Below are 27,467 nucleotides of genomic sequence, written 5' to 3'. Positions count from 1 at the left end.
TAACTATCAGTTTTGCGTCGGATTCGAAAATCTAGACTCACAGAAGACGGTCATAAGGTGCTCAAGGCAGCAATAGACACTTGTAGACAAGTCGGCTGGAGGACGATGTATTGAATCTCGACGCAATTTGAGTGTCCATCGTCATTAGGAGGCCATGAACGTTACAATTAACTATTAGTTTCGCGTCGGATTCGAAAATCTAGACTCACAGGAGACGGACCACATGGAGCCCGAGGCAGCAATAGACCCTTGGAGACAAGTCTGCTGGAGTACGATGTATTGAATTTCGACGCAATTTGAGTGTTCCATCGTCATTAGGAGGCCCTGAACGTTACAATTAACAATCAGTTTTGCGTCGGATTAGAAAATCTATACTCACAGGAGAACGACCATAAGGTGCCCGAGGCAGCAACAGACCCTTGGAGACAAGTCGGCTGAAGGACGATGTATTGAATCTTGACGCAATTTGAGTGATCCATCGTCATTGGGAATCCCTGAACGTTACAATTAACTATCAGTATTGCGTCGAATTCGAAAATCTAGACCCACAGGAGAACGACCATAATGTGACCGAGGCAGCAATAGACCATTGGAGACAATTCGACTGAAGGACGATGTATTGAATCTCGACGCAATTTGAGTCTTCCGTCGTCATTAGGAGGCCCTGAACGTTACAATTAACTATCAGTTTTGCGTCGGATTCGAAAACGTAGAATCACCGGAGACGGACCATGCGGAGCCCCGAGGCAGCGATATCCCCTTGGAGACAAGTCGGCTGGAGGACGATGTATTGAATCTCGACGCAAATTGAGTGTTTCATCGTCATTAGGAGGCCCTGAACGTTACAATTAACTATCAGTTTCGCGTCGGATTCGAAAATCTAGACTCACAGGAGAGCGACCATAAGGAGCTCGAGGCAGCAATATCCCTATGGAGACAAGTCGGCTGGAGGACGGTGTATTGAATCTCGACGCAATTTCAGTGTTCCATCGTCGTTAAGAGGCCCTGAACGTTACAACTAACTATCAGTTTTGTGTCGGAATCGAAAACGTAAAATCACCGGAGACGGACCATGTGGTGCCCGAGGCAGCGATATCCCCTTGGACACAAGTCGGCTGGAGGACGATGTAGTGAATCTCGACGCAGTTTGAGTCTTCCATTGTCATTAGGAGCCCCTGAACATTACAATTAACTATCAGTTTTGCGTTGGAATCTAAAATCTAGACTCACAGGGGAACGACCTTAAGGTGCCCGATGCAGCAATAGACCCTTGGAGACAAATCGGCTGAATACCGATATATTGAATCTCGACGCAATTTGAGTGTTCATCGTCATTTGGAGGCCCTGAACATTACTATTAACTATCAGTTTTTCGTCGGATTCTTAAATCTAGACTCACAGGGGAACGACCATAAGGAGCCCGAGGCAGCAATATCCCCATGGAGACAAGTCGGCTGGAGGACGATGTATTGAATCTCGACGCAATTTGAGTGTACCATCGTCATTAGGAGGCCCTGAAAGTTACAATTAACAATCAGTTTTGCGTCGGGTTAGAAAATCTAGACTCACAGGAGAGCGACCATAAGGAGCTCGAGGCAGCAACAGACCCTTGGAGACAAGTCGGCTGAAGGACAATGTATTGAATCTTGAAGCAATTTGAGTGATCCATCGTCATTGGGAATCCCAGAACGTTACAATTAACTATCAGTTATGCGTCGGATTCGAAAATCTAGACCCACAGGAGAACGACCATAATGTGACCGAGGCAGCAATATACCATTGGAGACAATTCGGCTGAAGGACGATGTATTGAATCTCGACGCAATTTGAGTGTTCTATCGTCATTAGGAGGCCCTGAACGTTACAATTAACTATCAGTTTTGCGTCGGATTCGAGAATCTAGACTCACAGATGACGGTCATAAGGTGCTCAAGGCAGCAATAGACACTTGTAGACAAGTCGGCTGGAGGACGATGTATTGAATCTCGACGCAATTTGAGTGTCCATCGTCATTAGGAGGCCATGAACGTTACAATTAACTATTAGTTTCGCGTCGGATTCGAAAATCTAGACTCACAGGAGACGGACCACATGGAGCCCGAGGCAGCAATAGACCCTTGGAGACAAGTCGGATGGAGGACGATGTATTGAATTTCGACGCAATTTGAGTGTTCCATCGTCATTAGGAGCCCCTGAACGTTACAATTCACAATCAGTTTTGCGTCGGATAAGAAAATCTATACTCACAGGAGAACGACCATAAGGTGCCCGAGGCAGCAACAGACCCTTGGAGACAAGTCGGCTGAAGGACAATGTATTGAATCTTGAAGCAATTTGAGTGATCCATCGTCATTAGGAGGCCCTGAACGTTACAATTAACTATCAGGTTTGCGTCGGATTCGAAATTCTAAAACCACAGGAGGACGACCATAATGTGACCAAGGCAGCAATAGACCATTGGAGACAATTCGGCTGAAGGACGATGTATTGAATCTCGACGCAATTTGTATGTTCTATCGTCATTAGGAGGCCCTGAACGTTACAATTAACTATCAGTTTTGCGTCGGATTCGAAAATCTAGACTCACAGGAGAACGACCATAGATTGCCCGAGGCAGAAATGGACTATTGGAGACACGTCGGTTGGAGGCCGATGTATTGACTCTCGACGCAATTTGAGTGTTCCATCGTCATTAGGAGGCGCTGAACGTCACAATTAACTATCATTTTTGCGTCGGATTCGAAAATCTAGACTCACAGGAGAACGACCATAAGGTGCCCGAGGCAGCAATAGACCCTTGGAGACAAGTCGGCTGAAGGACGATGTATTAAATCTCGACGCTATTTTAATGTTTTATCGTCATTACGAGGCCCTGAACATTACAATTAACTATCAGTTTGCGTCGGATTCGAAAATCTAGACTCACAGAAGAACGATCATAAAGTGCCCGAGGCAGCAATAGACCCTTGGAGACAAGTCGGCTGGAGGACCATGTATTGGATCGCGACGCAACTTGAGTGCTCCATCGTCATTAGGAGGCCCTGAACGTTACAACTAACTATCAGTTTTGCGTCGGATTCGAAAATCTAGACTCACTGGAGACGGACCATAAGGTGCCCGAGGCTATATCCCCTTGGAGACTAGTCCGCTGGAGGACGATGTATTGAATCTCGACGTAATTTGAGTGTTCCATCGTCATTAGGAGGCCCTGAACGTTGCAATTAACTATCCGTTTGCGTCGGATTCAAAAAAGTAGAGTCAAAGGAGACGGACCATGTGGTGCCCGAGGCAGCGATATCCCCTTGGAGACAAGTCCTCTGGAGGACGATGTAGTGAATCTCGACGCAATTTGAGTGTTCCATCGTCATTAGGAGGCCCTGAACATTACAATTGACTATCAGTTTTTCGTCGGATTCGAAAATCTAGACTCACTGGAGACGGACCATAAGGTGCCCGAAGCAGCAATAGACCATCGGAGACAAGTCGGCTGAAGGACGATGTATTGAATCTCGACGCAATTTGAGTGTTCCATCGTCATTGGGAATCCCTGTAATTTACAATTAACTATCAGTTTTGCGTCGGATTCGAAAATCTAGACTCACAGGAGACGGACCACATGGAGCCCGAGGCAGCAATAGACCCTTGGAGACAAGTCTGCTGGAGTACGATGTATTGAATTTCGACGCAATTTGAGTGTTCCATCGTCATTAGGAGGCCCTGAACGTTACAATTAACAATCAGTTTTGCGTCGGATTAGAAAATCTATACTCACAGGAGAACGACCATAAGGTGCCCGAGGCAGCAACAGACCCTTGGAGACAAGTCGGCTGAAGGACGATGTATTGAATCTTGACGCAATTTGAGTGATCCATCGTCATTGGGAATCCCTGAACGTTACAATTAACTATCAGTATTGCGTCGAATTCGAAAATCTAGACCCACAGGAGAACGACCATAATGTGACCGAGGCAGCAATAGACCATTGGAGACAATTCGACTGAAGGACGATGTATTGAATCTCGACGCAATTTGAGTGTTCCGTCGTCATTAGGAGGCCCTGAACGTTACAATTAACTATCAGTTTTGCGTCGGATTCGAAAACGTAGAATCACCGGAGACGGACCATGCGGAGCCCCGAGGCAGCGATATCCCCTTGGAGACAAGTCGGCTGGAGGACGATGTATTGAATCTCGACGCAATTTGAGTGTTTCATCGTCATTAGGAGGCCCTGAACGTTACAATTAACTATCAGTTTCGCGTCGGATTCGAAAATCTAGACTCACAGGAGAGCGACCATAAGGAGCTCGAGGCAGCAATATCCCTATGGAGACAAGTCGGCTGGAGGACGGTGTATTGAATCTCGACGCAATTTCAGTGTTCCATCGTCGTTAAGAGGCCCTGAACGTTACAACTAACTATCAGTTTTGTGTCGGAATCGAAAACGTAAAATCACCGGAGACGGACCATGTGGTGCCCGAGGCAGCGATATCCCCTTGGACACAAGTCGGCTGGAGGACGATGTAGTGAATCTCGACGCAGTTTGAGTCTTCCATTGTCATTAGGACCCCATGAACATTACAATTAACTATCAGTTTTGCGTTGGAATCTAAAATCTAGACTCACAGGGGAACGACCTTAAGGTGCCCGAGGCAGCAATAGACCCTTGGAGACAAATCGGCTGAATACCGATATATTGAATCTCGACGCAATTTGAGTGTTCCATCGTCATTAGGAGGCCCTGAACATTACTATTAACTATCAGTTTTGCGTCGGATTCTTAAATCTAGACTCACAGGGGAACGACCATAAGGAGCCCGAGGCAGCAATATCCCCATGGAGACAAGTCGGCTGGAGGACGATGTATTGAATCTCGACGCAATTTGAGTGTACAATCGTCATTAGGAGGCCCTGAAAGGTACAATTAACAATCAGTTTTGCGTCGGATTAGAAAATCTAGACTCACAGGAGAGCGACCATAAGGAGCTCGAGGCAGCAACAGAAACTTGGAGACAAGTCGGCTGAAGGACAATGTATTGAATCTTGAAGCAATTTGAGTGATCCATCGTCATTGGGAATCCCTGAACGTTACAATTAACTATCAGTTTTGCGTCGGATTCGAAAATCTAGACCCACAGGAGAACGACCATAATGTGACCGAGGCAGCAATATACCATTGGAGACAATTCGGCTGAAGGACGATGTATTGAATCTCGACGCAATTTGAGTGTTCTATCGTCATTAGGAGGCCCTGAACGTTACAATTAACTATCAGTTTTGCGTCGGATTCGAAAATCTAGACTCACAGAAGACGGTCATAAGGTGCTCAAGGCAGCAATAGACACTTGTAGACAAGTCGGCTGGAGGACGATGTATTGAATCTCGACGCAATTTGAGTGTCCATCGTCATTAGGAGGCCATGAACGTTACAATTAACTATTAGTTTCGCGTCGGATTCGAAAATCTAGACTCACAGGAGACGGACCACATGGAGCCCGAGGCAGCAATAGACCCTTGGAGACAAGTCTGCTGGAGTACGATGTATTGAATTTCGACGCAATTTGAGTGTTCCATCGTCATTAGGAGGCCCTGAACGTTACAATTAACAATCAGTTTTGCGTCGGATTAGAAAATCTATACTCACAGGAGAACGACCATAAGGTGCCCGAGGCAGCAACAGACCCTTGGAGACAAGTCGGCTGAAGGACGATGTATTGAATCTTGACGCAATTTGAGTGATCCATCGTCATTGGGAATCCCTGAACGTTACAATTAACTATCAGTATTGCGTCGAATTCGAAAATCTAGACCCACAGGAGAACGACCATAATGTGACCGAGGCAGCAATAGACCATTGGAGACAATTCGACTGAAGGACGATGTATTGAATCTCGACGCAATTTGAGTCTTCCGTCGTCATTAGGAGGCCCTGAACGTTACAATTAACTATCAGTTTTGCGTCGGATTCGAAAACGTAGAATCACCGGAGACGGACCATGCGGAGCCCCGAGGCAGCGATATCCCCTTGGAGACAAGTCGGCTGGAGGACGATGTATTGAATCTCGACGCAAATTGAGTGTTTCATCGTCATTAGGAGGCCCTGAACGTTACAATTAACTATCAGTTTCGCGTCGGATTCGAAAATCTAGACTCACAGGAGAGCGACCATAAGGAGCTCGAGGCAGCAATATCCCTATGGAGACAAGTCGGCTGGAGGACGGTGTATTGAATCTCGACGCAATTTCAGTGTTCCATCGTCGTTAAGAGGCCCTGAACGTTACAACTAACTATCAGTTTTGTGTCGGAATCGAAAACGTAAAATCACCGGAGACGGACCATGTGGTGCCCGAGGCAGCGATATCCCCTTGGACACAAGTCGGCTGGAGGACGATGTAGTGAATCTCGACGCAGTTTGAGTCTTCCATTGTCATTAGGAGCCCCTGAACATTACAATTAACTATCAGTTTTGCGTTGGAATCTAAAATCTAGACTCACAGGGGAACGACCTTAAGGTGCCCGATGCAGCAATAGACCCTTGGAGACAAATCGGCTGAATACCGATATATTGAATCTCGACGCAATTTGAGTGTTCATCGTCATTTGGAGGCCCTGAACATTACTATTAACTATCAGTTTTTCGTCGGATTCTTAAATCTAGACTCACAGGGGAACGACCATAAGGAGCCCGAGGCAGCAATATCCCCATGGAGACAAGTCGGCTGGAGGACGATGTATTGAATCTCGACGCAATTTGAGTGTACCATCGTCATTAGGAGGCCCTGAAAGTTACAATTAACAATCAGTTTTGCGTCGGGTTAGAAAATCTAGACTCACAGGAGAGCGACCATAAGGAGCTCGAGGCAGCAACAGACCCTTGGAGACAAGTCGGCTGAAGGACAATGTATTGAATCTTGAAGCAATTTGAGTGATCCATCGTCATTGGGAATCCCAGAACGTTACAATTAACTATCAGTTATGCGTCGGATTCGAAAATCTAGACCCACAGGAGAACGACCATAATGTGACCGAGGCAGCAATATACCATTGGAGACAATTCGGCTGAAGGACGATGTATTGAATCTCGACGCAATTTGAGTGTTCTATCGTCATTAGGAGGCCCTGAACGTTACAATTAACTATCAGTTTTGCGTCGGATTCGAGAATCTAGACTCACAGATGACGGTCATAAGGTGCTCAAGGCAGCAATAGACACTTGTAGACAAGTCGGCTGGAGGACGATGTATTGAATCTCGACGCAATTTGAGTGTCCATCGTCATTAGGAGGCCATGAACGTTACAATTAACTATTAGTTTCGCGTCGGATTCGAAAATCTAGACTCACAGGAGACGGACCACATGGAGCCCGAGGCAGCAATAGACCCTTGGAGACAAGTCGGATGGAGGACGATGTATTGAATTTCGACGCAATTTGAGTGTTCCATCGTCATTAGGAGCCCCTGAACGTTACAATTCACAATCAGTTTTGCGTCGGATAAGAAAATCTATACTCACAGGAGAACGACCATAAGGTGCCCGAGGCAGCAACAGACCCTTGGAGACAAGTCGGCTGAAGGACAATGTATTGAATCTTGAAGCAATTTGAGTGATCCATCGTCATTAGGAGGCCCTGAACGTTACAATTAACTATCAGGTTTGCGTCGGATTCGAAATTCTAAAACCACAGGAGGACGACCATAATGTGACCAAGGCAGCAATAGACCATTGGAGACAATTCGGCTGAAGGACGATGTATTGAATCTCGACGCAATTTGTGTGTTCTATCGTCATTAGGAGGCCCTGAACGTTACAATTAACTATCAGTTTTGCGTCGGATTCGAAAATCTAGACTCACAGAAGACGGTCATAAGGTGCTCAAGGCAGCAATAGACACTTGTAGACAAGTCGGCTGGAGGACGATGTATTGAATCTCGACGCAATTTGAGTGTCCATCGTCATTAGGAGGCCATGAACGTTACAATTAACTATTAGTTTCGCGTCGGATTCGAAAATCTAGACTCACAGGAGACGGACCACATGGAGCCCGAGGCAGCAATAGACCCTTGGAGACAAGTCGGATGGATGACGATGTATTGAATTTCGACGCAATTTGAGTGTTCCATCGTCATTAGGAGCCCCTGAACGTTACAATTAACAATCAGTTTTGCGTCGGATTAGAAAATCTATACTCACAGGAGAACGACCATAAGGTGCCCGAGGCAGCAACAGACCCTTGGAGACAAGTCGGCTGAAGGACAATGTATTGAATCTTGAAGCAATTTGAGTGATCCATCGTCATTGGGAATCCCTGAACGTTACAATTAACTATCAGTTTTGCGTCGGATTCGTAAATCTAGACCCACAGGAGAACGACCATAATGTGACCGAGGCAGCAATATACCATTGGAGACAATTCGACTGAAGGACGATGTATTGAATCTCGACGCAATTTGAGTGTTCCGTCGTCATTAGGAGGCCCTGAACGTTACAATTAACTATCAGTTTTGCGTCGGATTCGAAAACGTAGAATCACCGGAGACGGACCATGTAGTGCCCCGAGGCAGCGATATCCCCTTGGAGACAGGTCGGCTGGAGGACGATGTAGTGAATCTCGACGCAATTTGAGTGTTCCATCGTCATTAGGAGGCCCTGAACGTTACAATTAACTATCAGTTTTGCGTCGGTTTCGAAAATATAGTCTCACAGGAGAACGACCATAATGTGACCGGGGCAGCAATAGACCATTGGAGACAAGTCGGCTGAAGGACGATGTATTGAATCTCGACGCAATTTGAGTGTTCCATCGTCATTGGGAATCCCTGAATGTTACAATTAACTATCAGTTTTGCGTCGGATTCGAAAATCTAGACCCACAGGAGAACGAACATAATGTGACCGAGGCAGCAATAGACCATTGGAGACAATTCGGCTGAAGGACGATGTATTGAATCGCGACGCAATTTGAGTGCTACATTGTCATTAGGAGACCCTGAACGTTACAATTAACTATCAGTTTCGCGTCGGATTCGAAAATCTAGACTCACAGGAGAGCGACCATAAGGAGCTCGAGGCAGCAAAATCCCTATGGAGACAAGTCGGCTGGAGGACGGTGTATTGAATCTCGACGCAATTTCAGTGTTCCATCGTCGTTAAGAGGCCCTAAACGTTACAACTAACTATCAGTTTTGTGTCGGAATCGAAAACGTAAAATCACCGGAGACGGACCATGTGGTGCCCGAGGCAGCGATATCCCCTAGGACACAAGTCGGCTGGAGGACGATGTAGTGAATCTCGACGCAGTTTGAGTCTTCCATTGTCATTAGGAGCCCCTGAACATTACAATTAACTATCAGTTTTGCGTTGGAATCTAAAATCTAGACTCACAGGGGAACGACCATAATGTGACCGAGGCAGCAACAGACCATTGGAAACAATTCGGCTGAAGGACGATGTATTGGATCTCGGCACAATTTGAGTGTTGCGTCGTCATTAGGAGGCCCTGAACGTTACAATTAACTATCAGTTTTGCGTCAGATACGAAAACGTAGAATCACCGGAGACGGACCATGTGGTCCCCCGAGGCAGCGATATCCCCTTGGAGACAAGTCGGCTATAGGACGATGTAGTGAATCTCGACGCAATTTGAGTGTACCATCGGCATTAAGAGACCCTGAACGTTACAATTAACTATCAGTTTTGCGTCGGATTCGAAAATCTAGACTCACAGGAGAACGACCATAATGAGACCGGGGCAGCAATAGACCATTGGAGACAATTCGGCTGAAGGACGATGTATTGAATCGCGACGCAATTTGAGTGCTACATTGTAATTAGGAGGCCCTGAACGTTACAATTAACGATCAGTATCACGTCGGATTCGAAAATGTAGAATCACAGGAGAGCGACCATAAGGAGCTCGAGGCAGCAATATCCCCATGGAGACAAGTCGGCTGAAGGACGATGTATTGAATCTCGACGCAATGTGAGTGTTCCATCGTCATTAGGAGGCCCTGAACGTTACAATTAACAATCAGTTCTGCGTCGATTTGGAAAATCTATACTCACAGGAGAACGACCATAAGGTGCCCGAGGCAGCAACAGACCCTTGGAGACAAGTCAGCTGAAGGGCGATGTATTGAATCTTGACGCAATTTGAGTGTTCCATCGTCATTAGGAGGCCCTGAACGTTACAATTAACTATCAGTTTTGCGTCGGATTCGAAATTCTAGACCCACAGGAGAACGACCATAATGTGACCAAGGCAGCAATAGACCATTGGAGACAATTCGGCTGAAGGACGGTTTATTGAATCTCGACGCAATTTGAGTGTTCCATCGTCATTAGGAGGCCCTGAACGTTACAATTAACTATCCGTTTTGCGTCGGATTCGAAAATCTAGACCCACAGGAGAACGACCATAATGTGACCGAGGCAGCAGTAGACAATTGGAGACAAGTCGGCTGAAGGACGATGTATTGAATCTCGACGCAATTTGAGTGTTCCATCGTCATTAGGTGGCCCTGAAAGTTACAATTAACAATTAGTTTTGGGTCGGGTTCGAAAATCTAGACTCACAGGAGACGGTCAAAAGGTGCCCAAGGCAGCAATAGACCCTTGTAGACAAGTGGGCTGGAGGACGATGTATTGAATCTCGACGCAATTTGAGTGTCCATGGTCATTAGGAGGCCATGAACGTTACAATTAACTATTAGTTTCGCGTCGGATTCGAAAATCTAGACTCACAGGAGAGCGACCATAAGGAGCTCGAGGCAGCAATGTCCCCATGGAGACAAGTCGGCTGGAGGACGATGTATTGAATCTCGACGCAATTTGAGTGTTCCATCGTCATTAGGAGGCCCTGAACGTTACAATTAACAATCAGTTTTGCGTCGGATTAGAAAATCTATACTCACAGGAGAACGACCATAAGGTGCCCGAGGCAGCAACAGACCCTTGGAGACAAGTCGGCTGAAGGACGATGTATTGAATCTTGACGCAATTTGAGTGATCCATCGTCATTGGGAATCCCTGAACGTTACAATTAACTATCAGTTTTGCGTCGAATTCGAAAATCTAGACCCACAGGAGAACGACCATAATGTGACCGAGGCAGCAATAGACCATTGGAGACAATTCGGCTGAAGGACGATGTATTGAATCTCGACGCAATTTGAGTGTTCCGTCGTCATTAGGAGGCCCTGAACGTTACAATTAACTATCAGTTTTGCGTCGGATTCGAAAACGTAGAATCACCGGAGACGGACCATGTGGTGCCCCGACGCAGCGTTATCCCCTTCGAGACAAGTCGGCTGGAGGACGATGTATTGAATCTCGACGCAATTTGAGTGTTCCGTCGTCATTAGGAGGCCCTGAACGTTACAATTAACTATCAGTTTCGCGTCGGATTCGAAAATCTAGACTCACAGGAGAGCGACCATAAGGAGCTCGAGGCAGCAATATCCCCATGGAGACAAGTCGGCTGGAGGACGATGTATTGAATCTCGACGCAATTTGAGTGTTCCATCGTCATTAGGAGGCCATGAACGTTACAATTAACTATCAGTTTTGCGTCGGATTCGAAAATCTAGACTCACAGGAGAACGACCGTAATGTGACCGAGGCAGCAATAGACCAATGGAGACAAGTCGGCTGAAGGACGATGTATTGAATCTCGACGCAATTTGAGTGTTCCATCGTCATTAGGTGGCCCTGAAAGTTACAATTAACAATTAGTTTTGGGTTGGGTTCGAAAATCTAGACTCACAGGAGACGGTCATAAGGTGCCCAAGGGAGCAATAGACCCTTGGTGACAACTCGGCTGGAGGACGATGTATTGAATCTCGACGCAATTTGAGTGTCCATCGTTATTAGGAGGCCATGAACGTTACAATTAACTATTAGTTTCCGGTCGGATTCGAAAATCTAGACTCATAGGAGACGGACCACATGGAGCCCGAGGCAGCAATAGACCCTTGGAGACAAGTCGGCTGGAGGGCGATGTATTGGATCGCGACGCAATTTAAGTGTTCCATCGTCATTAGGAGGCCCTGAATATTACAATTAACTACCAGTTTTGCGTCGGATTCGAAAATCTAGACTCACTGGAGGCGGACCATAAGGTGCCCGAGGCTATATCCCCTTGGAGACCAGTCCGCTTGAGGACGATGTATTGAATCGCGACGCAACTTGAGTGCCCCATCGTCATTAGGAGGCCCTGAACGTTACAACTAACTATCAGTTTTGTGTCGGAATCGAAAACGTAAAATCACCGGAGACGGACCATGTGGTGCCGAGGCAGCGATATCCCCTTGGACACAAGTCGGCTGAAGGACGATGTAGTGAATCTCGACGCAATTTGAGTGTTCCATTGTCATTAGGAGCCCCTGAACATTACAATTAACTATCAGTTTTGCGTTGGATTCTAAAATCTAGACTCACAGGGGAGCGACCTTAAGGTGCCCGCGGCAGCAATAGACCCTTGGAGACAAATCGGCTGAATACCGATTTATTGAATCTCGACGCAATTTGAGTGTTCCATCGTCATTAGCAGGCCCTGAACATTACTATTAACTATCAGTTTTGCGTCGGATTCTAAAATGTAGACTCACAGTGGAACGACCATAAGGAGCCCGAGGCAGCAATATCCCCATGGAGACAAGTCGGCTGGAGGCCGGGATGTTGATTCTCGATGCAATTTGAGTGTTCCATCGTCATTAGGAGGCCCTGAACGTTACAGTTAACTATAATTTTTGCGTCGGATTCGAAAATCTAGACTCACAGGAAAACGACCATAAGGTGCCCGAGGCAGCAATAGACCCTTGGAGACAAGTCGGCTGGAGGACGATATATTGACTCTCGACACAATTTGAGTGTTCCATCGTCATTAGGAGGCGCTGAACGTTACAATTAACTATCATTTTAGCGTCGGATTCGAAAGTCCACTCACAGGAAAAGGATCATATGGTGCCCGAGACAGCAAAACGCCCTTGGATACAAGTCGGCTGGAGGACGATGTATTCAATCTCGACGCAATTTGAGTTTTCAATCGTCATTAGGAGGCCCTGATCGTTACAATTAACAATCAGTTTTGCGTCGGATTAGAAAATCTAGACTCACATGAGAACGACCATAAGGTGCCCGAGGCAGCAATAGACCCTTGGAGACAAGTCGGCCGAAGGACGATGTATTGAGTCTCGACGCAATTTGAGTGTTCCATCGTCATTAGGAGGCCCTGAATGTTGCAATTAACTATCAGTTTTGCGTCGGATTCGAAAATCTAGACTCACAGGAGAACGACCATAAGGTGCCCGAGGCAGCAATAGACCCTTGGAGACAAGTCGGCTCGAGGCCGATGTATTGAATCTCGACGCAATTTGAGTGTTCCATCGTCATTAGGAGGCCCTGAACGTTACAATTAACTATCTGTATTGCGTCGGATTCGAAAATCTAGACTAACAGTAGAACGACCATAAGGTGCCCGAGGCAGTTATGGACTCTTGGAGACTAGTCGGCTGAAGGGCGATGCATTGAATCTCGACGCAATTTGAGTGTTCCATCGTCATTAGGAGGCCCTGAACGTTACAATTAACTATCAGTTTCGCGTCGGATTCGAAAATCTAGACTCACAGGAGACGGACCACATGGAGCCCGAGGCAGCAATATCCCCTTGTAGACAAGTCGGCTGGATGTCGATGTATTGACTCTCGACGCAATTTGAGTGTTCCATCGTCATTAGGAGGCCCTGAACGTAACAATTAACCATTAGTTTCGCGTCGGATTCGAAAATATAGACTCACAGTGTAACCTCCCCCCTCACTTATCGACCTTAATGACAGTGAAAAATCAAACCGCGTGTACCTAATGGAAATTTGGGAAAAGCAATCGTCACCGAAGTTAATCTGTCGGTAAAGAGGGAGGAAAGGGTTACATCTAAATGAAAGGAAAAATGCAAATGAAACTGGTGGAAATTAATTTTGAAAAGGGGTAAAGTTAATAAAGAAAGTAAATGTGCGGCCTTTACGTTAACAATCAACTAGCGGTAATTAGATATTTGAGATTTGGGGGAAATTACGGTCGCCAGTCCTATGGACAATTACTATAATAACTGAAAAAGAAAGGTTATTACACATATAATTAGCACTAGAAGCGTGGCAACAGAAGGATGACATGTGTAGTGTGAAAACTGAAAGTTTGTCAGAAGTAATAAATTTCGCTACACTCTGACTTAATTTAGCAAAAGCATTAATAAAACCGGAAAATCGAAAGTTAATTTAGTGACTGAAGTTAATGGTGAGCTTTCTTTCTGAAGCACATCGAAATCCAGTAAAATACGGTTAGTCTTGGACTACCTCAACAATCATTTCAAAAGCAACTTGACTCTACGCAATTTAGAAACAAGAGATTTAACTTTGAACTTGAATTAAATGATTCTGAACTATTAACAATAGCAAAATTTAGTACGTACCAAGCTGAGCTGCAGTCACAGGTAAGCTAAAATATGCTAACAAAACTCGCACTCTAAATTTGTGCTCGTGTAACCTAAATATTGTAGCCAGCTACTGAACTTTGAAAGTAAAGCAGTGAAATCTAATTATATTATTTTAATGCTGGCGTTTGAATTTCAACGACACTCGGGTTCATTTCGGAAAAGGAAGGGACCCTGCTTGGCAATGCAATTGGGACAATGAGCAACAAAGGTTCATGCTAAGTTGCTGTAATTTTGCGAGGCAAATGGAACAATTTGAAAAGCTGAGGTCTGCCATACAGTTCTGAAACTTTACGTGCTTTTAGTCTTCCTTGTTGGTTGATTGAAGGTTTGAAGCCGTCGATCGAGGAGGTGGCGACAGTCACTCATTGTCGGCCGTCGCTGTTGCAGAAGCTGGATGTTGGCGCGCCTTCTTCTCGACACGGTCACCAGGCGAAACGGGCTCTTGATGTGCGCCAGCTAATGCTTCCCGTCCGCGACACCATGTCAGAAACTATCATCGCGAGTCGAGCGCAATTACATGCTACCAAACCCCGAAAGCGCCGCAACTCGCGGGAGCGTCACACAACACCTCCTCCACTCGCTACTCACCAGACTCTCACTGCCCGCGCCCCACGCGGCAGAGTTAAGCCTCCCAAAGATCCTACACACTTCGATTCTTCACACGACCTATCGATGTACTCGTTCGATAGCAGTTTTCCCTAGGCAAGACCCAGCGTAAAAATACAAATGATATTTACGAAACCAACCAATTATACATCGACATAAATGCATAAATATATATATACAAACAGTAAAACAATTACAATATATAAAGAGACAGAAATATCATATCTTGAGGTAACAAAACAAGAAAAAAAAATAATAGTACAATAGACGAAAATAGGAGGATATGCATTTCCGGCGTTACAACAGGAGACGGAGCCCGAGGCAGCAATATCCCCTTGCAGACAAGTCGGCTGAAGGACGATGTATTGGATCTCGACGCTATTTTAGTGTTCCATCGTCATTAGGAGGCCCTGAACCTTACAATTAACTATCAGTTTCGCGTCGAATTCAAAAATCCAGACTCACGGGAGACGTACCATTTAGTGCCCGAGGCAGTCGGCTGATGGACGATGTACTGAATCTCGACGCAACTTGAGTGTTCCATCGTCATTAGGTGGCCCTGAGCGTTACAATTAACTATCAGTTTTGCGTCGCGTTCGAAAATCTAGACTCACAGGACAGCGACCATAAGGAGCCCGAGGCAGCAATATCCCCATGGAGACAAGTCGGCTGGAGGCCGGTATGTTGATTGTCGATGCAATTTGAGTGTTCCATCCTCATTAGGAGGCCCTGAACGTTAGAATTAACTATCAGGTTTGCGTCGGATTCGAAAATCTAGACTCACAGGAGAACGATCATAAGGAGCCACAGGCAGCAATAGACCCTTGGAGACAAGTCGGCTGGAGGACGATGTATTGAATCGCGACGCAACTTGAGTGCTCCATCGTCATTAGGAGGCCCTGAACATTACATTTAACTATCAGTTTTGCGTCGGATTCTAAAATCTAGACTCACAGGGGAACGACCATAAGGTGCCCGAGGCAGCAATAGACCGTTGGAGACAAATCGGCTGAATGCCGATATATTGAATCTCGCGCAATTTGAGTGTTCCATCGTCATTAGGAAGCCCTGATCGTTACAATTAACAATCAGTTTCGCGTCGGTTTCGAAAATCTAGCCTCACAGGACAGCGACCATAAGGAGCCCGAGGCAGCAATATCCCCATGGAGACAAGTCGGCTGGAGGACGGTATGTTGATTGTCAATGCAATTTGAGTGTTCCATCCTCATTAGGAGGCCCTGAACGTTAGAATTAACTATCAGGTTTGCGTCGGATTCGAAAATCTAGACTCACAGGAGAACGATCATAAGGAGCCACAGGCAGCAATAGACCCTTGGAGACAAGTCGGCTGGTGGCCGATGTATTGAATCTCGACACAATTTGAGTGTTCCATCGTCATTAGGTAACCCTGAGCGTTACAATTAACTATCAGTTTTGCGTCGGGTTCGAAAATCTAGACTCACAGGAGAACGATCATAAGGTGCCCGAGGCAGCAATAGACCCTTGGAGACAAGTCGGCTGGAGGACGATGTATTGGATCGCGACGCAATGTGAGTGTTCCATCGTCTTTAGGAGGCCCTGAATGTTACAATTAACTATCAGTTTTTCGTGGCATTCGAAAATCTAGACTAACAGGAGAACGAGGCAGCAATGGACTCTTGGTACATGTCGGCTGAAGGACGATGTATTGAATCTCGACGCAATTTGAGTGTTCCATCGTCATTAGGAGGCCCTGAACGTTACAATTAACTATCTGTTTTGCGTCGGATTCGAAAATCTAGACTAACAGAAGAACGACCATAAGGTGCCCGAGGCAGCAATGGACTCTTCGAGACAAGTCGGCTGAAGGACGATGTATTGAATCTCGACGCCATTTGAGTGTTCCATCGTCATTAGGAGGCCCTGAACGTTACAATTAACTATCAGTTTTTCGTCGGATTCGAAAATCTAGACTCACTGGAGACGGACCATAAGGTGCCCGAGGCTATATCCCCTTGGAGACCAGTCCGCTGGAGGACAATGTATTGAATCGCGACGCAACTTGAGTGCTCAATCGTCATTAGGAGGCCCTGAACATTACCAATAACTATCAGTTTTGCGTCGGATTCTAAAATCTAGACTCACAGGGGAATGACCATAAGGTGCCCGAGGCAGCAACAGACCGTTGGAGACAAATCGGCTGAATGCCGATATATTGATTCTCGCGCAATTTGAGTGTTCCATCGTCATTATGAAGCCCTGATCGTTACCATTAACATCAGTTTCGCGTCGGTTTCGAAAATCTAGCCTCACAGGACAGTGACCATAAGGAGCCCGAGGCAGCAATGGACTCTTGGTACAAGTCGGCTGAAGGACGATGTATTGAATCTCGACGCAATTTGAGTGTTCCATCGTCATTAGGAGGCCCTGAACGTTACAAATAACTATCAGTTTCGCGTCGGATTCAAAAATCTAGACTCACGGGAGACGGACCATTTGGTGCCCGAGGCAGTCGGCTGATGGACGATGTATTGAATCTCGACGCAATTTGACTCTTCCATCGTCATTAGGCGGCCCTGAGCGTTAAAATTAACTATCAGTTTTGCGTCGCGTTCCAAAATCTAGACTCACAGGAGAACGATCATAAGGTGCCCGAGGCAGCAATAGACCCTTGGAGACAAATCGGCTGAATACCGATATATTGAATCTCGCGCAATATGAGTGTTCCATCGTCATTAGGAAGCCCTGAACGTTACAATTAACTATCAGTTTCGCGTCGGACTCAAAAATCTAGACTCACGGGAGAAGGACCATTTGGTGCCCGAGGCAGCAATATACCCTTGAAGACAAGTCGGCTGATGGACGATGTATTGAATCTCGACGCAACTTGAGTGTTCCATCGTCATTAGGTGGCCCTGAGCGTTACAATTAACTATCAGTTATGCGTCGCGTTCGAAAATCTAGACTCACAGGACAGCGACCATAAGGAGCCCGAGGCAGCAATATCCCCATGGAGACAAGTCGGCTGGAGGCCGGTATGCTGAATCTCGATGCAATTTGAGTGTTCCATCCTCTTTAGGAGGCCCTGAACGTTAGAATTAACTATCAGGTTTGCGTCGGATTCGAAAATCTAGACTCACAGGAGAACGATAATAAGGAGCCACAGGCAGCAATAGACCCTTGGAGACAAGTCGGCTGGTGGACGATGTATTGAATCGCGACGCAACTTGAGTGCTCCATCGTCATTAGGAGGCCCTGAACATTACATTTAACTATCAGTTTTGCGTCGGATTCTAAAATCTAGACTCACAGGGAACGACCATAAGGTGCCCGTGGCAGCAATAGACCGTTGGAGACAAATCGGCTGAATGCCGATATATTGAATCTCGCGCAATTTGAGTGTTCCATCGTCATTAGGAAGCCCTGATCGTTACAATTAACAATCTGTTTCGCGTCGGTTTCGAAAATCTAGCCTCACAGGACAGCGACCATAAGGAGCCCGAGGCAGCAATATCCCCACGGAGACAAGTCGGCTGGAGGCCGGTATGTTGAATCTCGATGCAATTTGAGTGTTCCATCTTCATTAGGAGGCCCTGAACGTTACAATTAACTATCAGTTTTTCGTCGTATTCGATAATCTAGACTCACCGGAGACGGACCATAAGGTGCCCGAAGCTGCAGTAGACCCTTGGATACAAGTCGGCTGGAGGACGATGTATTGACTCTCGATGCAATATGAGTGTTCCATCGTCATTAGGAGGCGCTGTACGTTACAATTAACTATCATTTTAGCGTCGGATTCGAAAATCTACTCACAGGAAAAGGATCATATGGTGCCCGAGACAGCAATATCCCCTTGGATACAAGTCGGCTGGAGGACGATGTATTCAATCTCGACGCAATTTGAGTGTTCAATCGTCATTAGGTGGCCCTGAGCGTTACAATTAACTATCAGTTTTGCGTCGGGTTCGAAATTCTAGACTCACAAGAGTACGACTATAAGGTGCCAGAGGCAGCAATAGACCCTTGGAGACAAGTCGGCTGGAGGGCGATGTATTGGATCGCGACGCAATTTGAGTGTTCCATCGTCATTAGGAGGCCCGGAATGTTACAATTAACTATCAGTTTTTCGTCGGATTCGAAAATCTAGACTCACTGGAGACGGATAATAAGGTGCCCGAGGCTATATCCCCTTGGAGACCAGTCCGCTGGAGGACGATGTATTGAATCGCGACGCAACTTGAGTGCTCCATCGTCATTAGGAGGCCCTGAACGTTACAACTAACTATCAGTTTTGCGTCGGAATCGAAAACGTAAAATCACCGGAGAAGGACCATAAGGTGCCCGAAGCAGCAATATCCCCTTGGAGACCAGTCCGCTGGAGGACGATGTATTGAGTCGCGACGCAATTTGAGTGTCCCATCGTCATTAGGTGGCTCTGAGCGTTACAATTAACTATCAGTTTTGCGTCGGGTTCGAAAATCTAGACTTACAGGAGAACGATCATAAGGTGTCCGAAGCAGCAATAGACCCTTGGAGACAAGTCGGCTGGAGGACGATGTATTGGATCGCGACGCAATTTGAGTGTTCCATCGTCATTAGGAGGCCCTGAATGTTACAATTAACTATCAGTTTTTCGTCGGATTCGAAAATCTAGACTCACTGGAGACGGACCATAAGGTGCCCGAGGCTATATCCCCTTGGAGACCAGTCCGCTGGAGGACGATGTAGTGAATCTCGACGCAATTTGAGTGTTCCATCATCATTAGGGGGCGCTAAACGTTACAATTAACTACCATTTTTGCGTCGGATTCGGAAATCTAGACTCACAGGAGACGGACCACATGGAGCCCGAGGCAGCAACATCCACTTGTAGACAAGTTGGCTGGAGGTCGATGTATTGACTCTCGACGCATTTTGAGTGTTCCATCGTCATTAGGAGGCGCTGAACGTTACAATTAACTATCATTTTTGCGTCGGATTCTTTACTCTACTCACATGAAACGGACCATATGGTGCCCGAGGCAGCAATATCCACTTGGAGACAAGTCGGCTGGAGGCCGATGGGTTGAATCTCGACGCAATTTGAGTGATCTATCACCATTAATAGGCGCTGAACGTTACAATTCACTATCATTTTTGCGTCGGATTCGAAAATGTAGACTCAAAGGAGAAGGATCATATGGCGCCCGAGACAGCGATATCCCCTTGGAGACAAGTCGGCTGGAGGTCGATGTATTGACCCTCGACGCAATTTGTGTGTTCCATCGTTATTAGGAGGCGCTGAACGTCACAATTAACTATCATTTTTGCGTCGGATTCGAAAATCTAGACTCACAGGAGAACGACCATGAGGTGCCCGAGGCAGCAATGGAATCTTGGAGACAAGTCGGCTGGAGGCCGATGTATTGACTCTCGACGCAATTTGAGTGTTCCATCGTCATTAGGAGGCGCTGAACGTCACAATTAACTATCATTTTTGCGTCGGATTCGAAAATCTAGACTCACAGGAGAACGACCATAAGGTGCCCGAGGCAGCAATAGACCCATGGAGACAAGTCGGCTGAAGGACGATGTATTGAATCTCGACGGTATTTTAGTGTTCCATCGTCATTAGGAGGCCCTGAACGTTACAATTAACTATCAGTTTCGTGTCGGTCTCAAAAATCTAGACTCACGGGAGAAGGACCATTTGGTGCCCGAGGCAGCGATATACCATTGAAGACTCGTCGGCTGATGGACGATGTATTGAATCTCGACGCAATTTGAGTGTTCCATCGTCATTAGGAGGCCCTGAACATTACAATTAACTATCGGTTTTTCGTCGGATTCGAAAATCTAGACTCACAGGAGAGCGACCATAAGGAGCTCGAGGCAGCAATATCCCCATGGAGACAAGTCGGCTGGAGGACGATTTATTGAATCTCGACGCAATTTGAGTGTTCCATCGTCATTAGGAGGCCCTGAACGTTACAATTAACAATCGGTTTTGCGTCGGATTAGAAAATCTATATTCACAGGAGAACGACCATAAGGTGCCCGAGGCAGCAACAGACCCTTGGAGACAAGTCGGCTGAAGGACGATGTATTGAATCTTGACGCAATTTGAGTGTTCCATCGTCATTGGGAATCCCTGAACGTTACAATTAACTATCAGTTTTGCGTCGGATTCGAAAATCTAGACCCACAGGAGAACGACCATAATGTGACCGAAGCAGCAATAGACCATTGGAGACAATTCGGCTGAAGGACGATGTATTGAATCTCGACGCTATTTTAGTGTTCCATCGTCATTAGGAGGCCCTGAACGTTACAAATAACTATCAGTTTCGCGTCGGACTCAAAAGTCTAGACTCACGGGAGAAGGACCATTTGGTGCCCGAGGCAGCAATATACCCTAGCAGAAAAGTCGGCTGATGGACGATGTATTGAATCTTGACGCAATTTGAGTGTTCCATCGTCATTAGGAGGCCCTGTACGTTACAATTAACTATCAGTTTCGCGTCGGATTCGAAAATCTAGACTCACAGGAGAGCGACCATAAGGAGCTCGAGGCAGCAATGTCCCCATGGAGACAAGTCGGCTGGAGGACGATGTATTGAATCTCGACGCAATTTGAGTGTTCCATCGTCATTAGGAGGCCCTGAACGTTACAATTAACAATCAGTTTTGCGTCGGATTAGAAAATCTATACTCACAGGAGAACGACCATAAGGTGCCCGAGGCAGCAACAGACCCTTGGAGACAAGTCGGCTGAAGGACGATGTATTGAATCTTGACGCAATTTGAGTGTTCCATCGTCATTCGGAGGCCCTGAACGTTACAATTAACTATCAGTTTTGCGTCGGATTCGAAAATCTACACCCACAGGAGAACGACCATAATGTGACCAAGGCAGCAATAGACCATTGGAGACAATTCGGCTGAAGGACGACGTATTGAGTGTCGACGCAATTTGAGTGTTCCATCGTCATTAGGAGGCCCTGAACGTTACAATTAACTATCAGTTTTGCGTCGGATTCGAAAATCTAGACTCACAGGAGAACGACCATAATGTGACCGAGGCATTGGAGACAAGTCGGCTGAAGGACGATGTATTGAATCTCGACGCAATTTGAGTGTTCCATCGTCATTAGGTGGCCCTGAAAGTTACAATTAACAATTAGTTTTGGGTCGGGTTCGAAAATCTAGACTCACAGGAGACGGTCATAAGGTGCCCAAGGCAGCAATAGACCCTTGGTGACAAGTCGGCTGGAGGACGATGTATTCAATCTCGACGCAATTTGAGTGTCCATCGTCATTAGGAGGCCATGAACATTACAATTAACTGTTAGTTTCGCGTCGGATTCGAAAATCTAGACTCACAGGAGATGGACCACATGGAGCCCGAGGCAGCAATAGACCCTTGGAGACAAGTCGGCTGGAGGACGATGTATTGAATTTCGACGCAATTTGAGTGTTCCATCGTCATTAAGAGGCCCTGAACGTTACAATTAACAATCAGTTTTGCGTCGGATTAGAAAATCTATACTCACAGGAGAATGACCATAAGGTGCCCGAGGCAGCAACAGACCCTTGGAGACAAGTCGGCTGAAGGACGATGTATTGAATCTTGACGCAATTTGAGTAATCCATTGACATTGGGAATCCCTGAACGTTACAATTAACTATCAGTTTTGCGTCGGATTCGAAAATCTAGACCCACAGGAGAACGACCATAATGTGACCAAGGCAGCAATAGACCATTGGAGACAATTCGGCTGAAGGACGATGTATTGAATCTCGACGCAATTTAAGTGTTCCGTCGTCATTAGGAGGCCCTGAACGTTACAATTAACTATCAGTTTTGCGTCGGATTCGAAAACGTAGAATCACCGGAGACGGACCATGTGGTGTCCCGAGGCAGTGATATCCCCTAGGAGAAAAGTCGGCTGGAGGACGATGTAGTGAATCTAGACTCAATTTGAGTGTTCCATCGTCATTAGGAGGCCCTGAACGTTACAATTAACTATCAGTTTTGCGTCGGATTAGAAATTCTAGACTCACAGGAGAACGACCATAATGTGACCGGGGCAGCAATAGACCATTGGAGACAAGTCGGCTGAAGGACGATGTATTGAATCTCGACGCAATTTGAGTGTTCCATCGTCATTAAGAGGCCCTGAACGTTACAATTAACTATCAGTTTTGCGTCGGATTCGAAAATCTAGACCCACAGGAGAACGACCGTAATGTGACCGAGGCAGCTATAGACCATTGGAGACAATTCGGCTGAAGGACGATGTATTGAATCGCGACGCAATTCAAGTGCTGCATTGTCATTAGGAGGCCCTGAACGTTACAATTAACTATCAGTTTCGCGTCGGATTCGAAAATCTAGACTCACAGGAGAGCGACCATAAGGAGCTCGAGGCAGCAAAATCCCCATGGAGACAAGTCGGCTGGAGGACGATGTATTGAATTTCGACGCAATTTGAGCGTTCCATCGTCATTAGGAGGCCCTGAACGTTACAATTAACAATCGGTTTTGCGTCGGATTAGAAAATCTATACTCACAGGAGAACGACCATAAGGTGCCCGAGGCAGCAACAGACCCTTGGAGACAAGTCGGCTGAAGGACGATGTATTGAATCTTGACGCAATTTGAGTGATCCATCGTCATTATGAATCCCTGAACGTCACAATTAACTATCAGTTTTGCGTCGGATTCGAAAATCTAGACCCACAGGAGAACGACCATAATGTGACCGAGGCAGCAATAGACCATTGGAGACAATTCGGCTGAAGGACGAAGTATTGAATCTCGACGCAATTTGAGTGTTCCGTCGTCATTAGGAGGCCCTGAACGTTACAATTAACTATCAGTTTTGCGTCGGATTCGAAAACGTAGAGTCACCGGAGACGGACCATGTGGTGCCCCGAGGCAGCGATATCCCCTTGGAGAAAAGTCGGCTGGAGGACGATGTAGTGAATCTCGACGCAATTTGAGAGTTCCATCGTCATTAGGAGGCCCTGAACGTTACAATTAATTATCAGTTTTGCGCCGGATTAGAAAATCTAGACTCACAGGAGAACGACCATAATGTGACCGGGGCAGCTATAGACCATTGGAGACAAGTCGGCTGAAGGACGATGTATTGAATCTCGACGCAATTTGAGTGTTCCATCGTCATTAGGAGGCCCTGAACGTTACAATTAACTATCAGTTTTGCGTCGGATTCGAAAATCTAGACCCACAGGAGAACGACCGTAATGTGACCGAGGCAGCAATAGACCATATGAGACAATTCGGCTGAAGGACGATGTATTGAATCGCGACGCAATTTGAGTGCTACATTGTCATTAGGAGGCCCTGAACGTTACAATTAACTATCAGTTTCGCGTCTGATTCGAAAATCTAGACTCACAGGAGAGCGACCATAAGGAGCTCGAGGCAGCAATATCCCCATGGAGACAAGTCGGCTGGAGGACGATGTATTGAATTTCGACGCAATTTGAGCGTTCCATCGTCATTAGGAGGCCCTGAACGTTACAATTAACAATCAGTATTGGGTCGGATTAGAAAATCTATACTCACAGGAGAACGACCATAAGGTGCCCGAGGCAGCAACAGACCCTTGGAGACAAGTCGGCTGAAGGACGATGTATTGAATCTTGACGCAATTTGAGTGATCCATCGTCATTGGGAATCCCTGAACGTTACAATTAACTATATGTTTTGCGTCGGATTCGTAAATCTAGACCCACAGGAGAACGACCATAATGTGACCGAGGCAGCAATAGACCATTGGAGACAATTCGGCTGAAGGACGATGTATTGAATCTCGACGCAATTTAAGTGTTCCGTCGTCATTAGGAGGCCCTGAACGTTACAATTAACTATCAGTTTTGCGTCGGATTCGAAAACGTAGAATCACCGGAGACGGATCATGTGGTGCCCCGAGGCAGCGATATCCCCTTGGAGAAAAGTCGGCTGGAGGACGATGTAGTGCATCTCGACGCAATTTGAGATTTCCATCGTCATTAGGAGGCCCTGAACGTTACAATTAACTATCAGTTTCGCGTCGGATTCGAAAATCTAGACTCACAGGAGAGCGACCATAAGGAGCTCGAGGCAGCAATATCCCCATGGAGACAAGTCGGCTGGAGGACGATGTATTGAATTTCAACGCAATTTGAGCGTTCCATCGTCATTAGGAGGCCCTGAACGTTACAATTAACAATCAGTATTGCGTCGGATTAGAAAATCTATACTCACAGGAGAACGACCATAAGGTGCCCGAGGCAGCAACAGACCCTTGGAGACAAGTCGGCTGAAGGACGATGTATTGAATCTTGACGCAATTTGAGTGTTCCATCGTCATTAGGAGGCCCTGAAAGTTACAATTAACTATCAGTTTTGCGTCGGATTCGAAAACGTAGAATCACTGGAGACGGACCATGTGGTGCCCCGAGGCAGCAATATCCCCTTGGAGACAAGTTGGCTGGAGGACGATGTAGTGTATCTCGACGCAATTTGAGTGTTCCATCGTCATTAGGAGGCCCTGAACGTTACAATTAACTATCAGTCTTGCGTCGGATTCGAAAATCTAGTCTCGCAGGAGAACGAACATAATGTGTCCGGGGCAGCAATAGACCATTGGAGACAATTCGGCTGAAGGACGATGTATTGAATCGCGACGCAATTTGAGTGCTACATTGTCATTAGGAGGCCCTGAACGTTACAAATAACTATCAGTTTCGCGTCGGATTCGAAAATCTAGACTCACAGGAGAGCGACCATAAGGAGCTCGAGGCAGCAATATCAACATGGCGACAAATTGGCTGGAGGACGATGTATTGAATCTCGACGCAATTTGAGTGTTCCATCGTCAATAGGAGGCCCTGAACGTTACAGTTAACAATCAGTTTTGCGTCGGATTAGAAAATCTATACTCACAGGAGAACGACCATAAGGTGCCCGAGGCAGCAACAGACCCTTGGAGACTAGTCTGCTGAAGGACGATGTATTGAATCTTGACGCAATTTGAGTGTTCCATCATCATTAGGAGGCCCTGAACGTTACAATTAACTATCAGTTTTGCGTCGGATTCGAAAATCTAGACCCACAGGAGAACGACCATAATGTGACCGAGGCAGCAATAGACCATTGGAGACAATTCGGCTGAAGGACGATGTATTGAATCTTGACGCAATTTGAGTGATCCATCGTCATTGGGAATCCCTGAACGTTACCATTAACTATCAGTTTTGCGTCGGATTCGAAAATCTAGACTCGCAGGAGAACGACCATAATGTGATCGAGGCAGCAATAGACCATTGGAGACAAGTCGGCTGAAGGACGATGTATTGAATCTCGACGCAATTTGAGTGTTCCATCGTCATTAGGTGGCCCTGAAAGTTACAATTAACAATTAGTTTTGGGTCGGGTCCGAAAATCTTGACTCAAAGGAGACGGTCATAAGGTGCCCAAGGCAGCAATAGACCATTGGAGACAATTCGGCTGAAGGACGATGTATTGAATCGCGACGCAATTTGAGTGCTACATTGTCATTAGGAGGCCCTGAACGTTACAATTAATTATCAGTTTCGCGTCGGATTCGAAAATCTACACTCACGGGAGAGCGACCATAAGGAGTTCGAGGCAGCAATATCCCCATGGAGACAAGTCGGCTGGAGGACGATGTATTGAATCTCGACGCAATTTGAGTGTTCCATCGTCATTAGGAGGCCCTGAACGTTACAATTAACTATCAGTTTTGCGTCGGATTCGAAAATCTAGACTCACAGGAGAACGACCATAATGTGACCGAGGCAGCAATAGACCATTGGAGACAAGTCGGCTGAAGGACGATGTATTGAATCTCGACGCAATTTGGGCGTTCCATCGTCATTAGGTGGCCCTGAAAGTTACAATTAACAATTAGTTTTGGGTCGGGTTCGAAAATCTAGACTCACAGGAGACGGTCATAAGGTGCCCAAGGCAGCAATAGACCCTTGGTGACAAGTCGGCTGGAGGACGATGTATTGAATTTCGACGCAACTTGAGTGTCCATCGTCATTAGGAGGCGATGAACGTTACAATTAACTATCATTTTTGCGTCGGATTCTAAAATCTACTCACATGAGGCGGACCATACGGTGCCCGAGGCAGCAATATCCACTTGTAGACAAGTCGGCTGGAGGCCGATGGATTGAATCTCGACGCAACTTGAGTGTTCTATCGCCATTAGGAGGCGCTGAACGTTACAATTCACTATCATTTTTGCGTCGGATTCGAAAATGTAGACTCAAAGGAGATTGATCATATGGTGCCCGAGACAGCGATATCCCCTTGGAGACAAGTCGGCTGGAGGTCGAGGTATTGACCCTCGACGCAATTTGAGTGTTCCATCGTTAT

The sequence above is a fragment of the Schistocerca americana genome, chromosome 6, assembly GCF_021461395.2.
Source record: "Schistocerca americana isolate TAMUIC-IGC-003095 chromosome 6, iqSchAmer2.1, whole genome shotgun sequence".
NCBI lineage: Eukaryota > Metazoa > Arthropoda > Insecta > Orthoptera > Acrididae > Schistocerca > Schistocerca americana.
The sequence above is the reverse complement of the archived record's forward strand: the minus strand, read 5'-3'. Positions refer to the sequence as shown.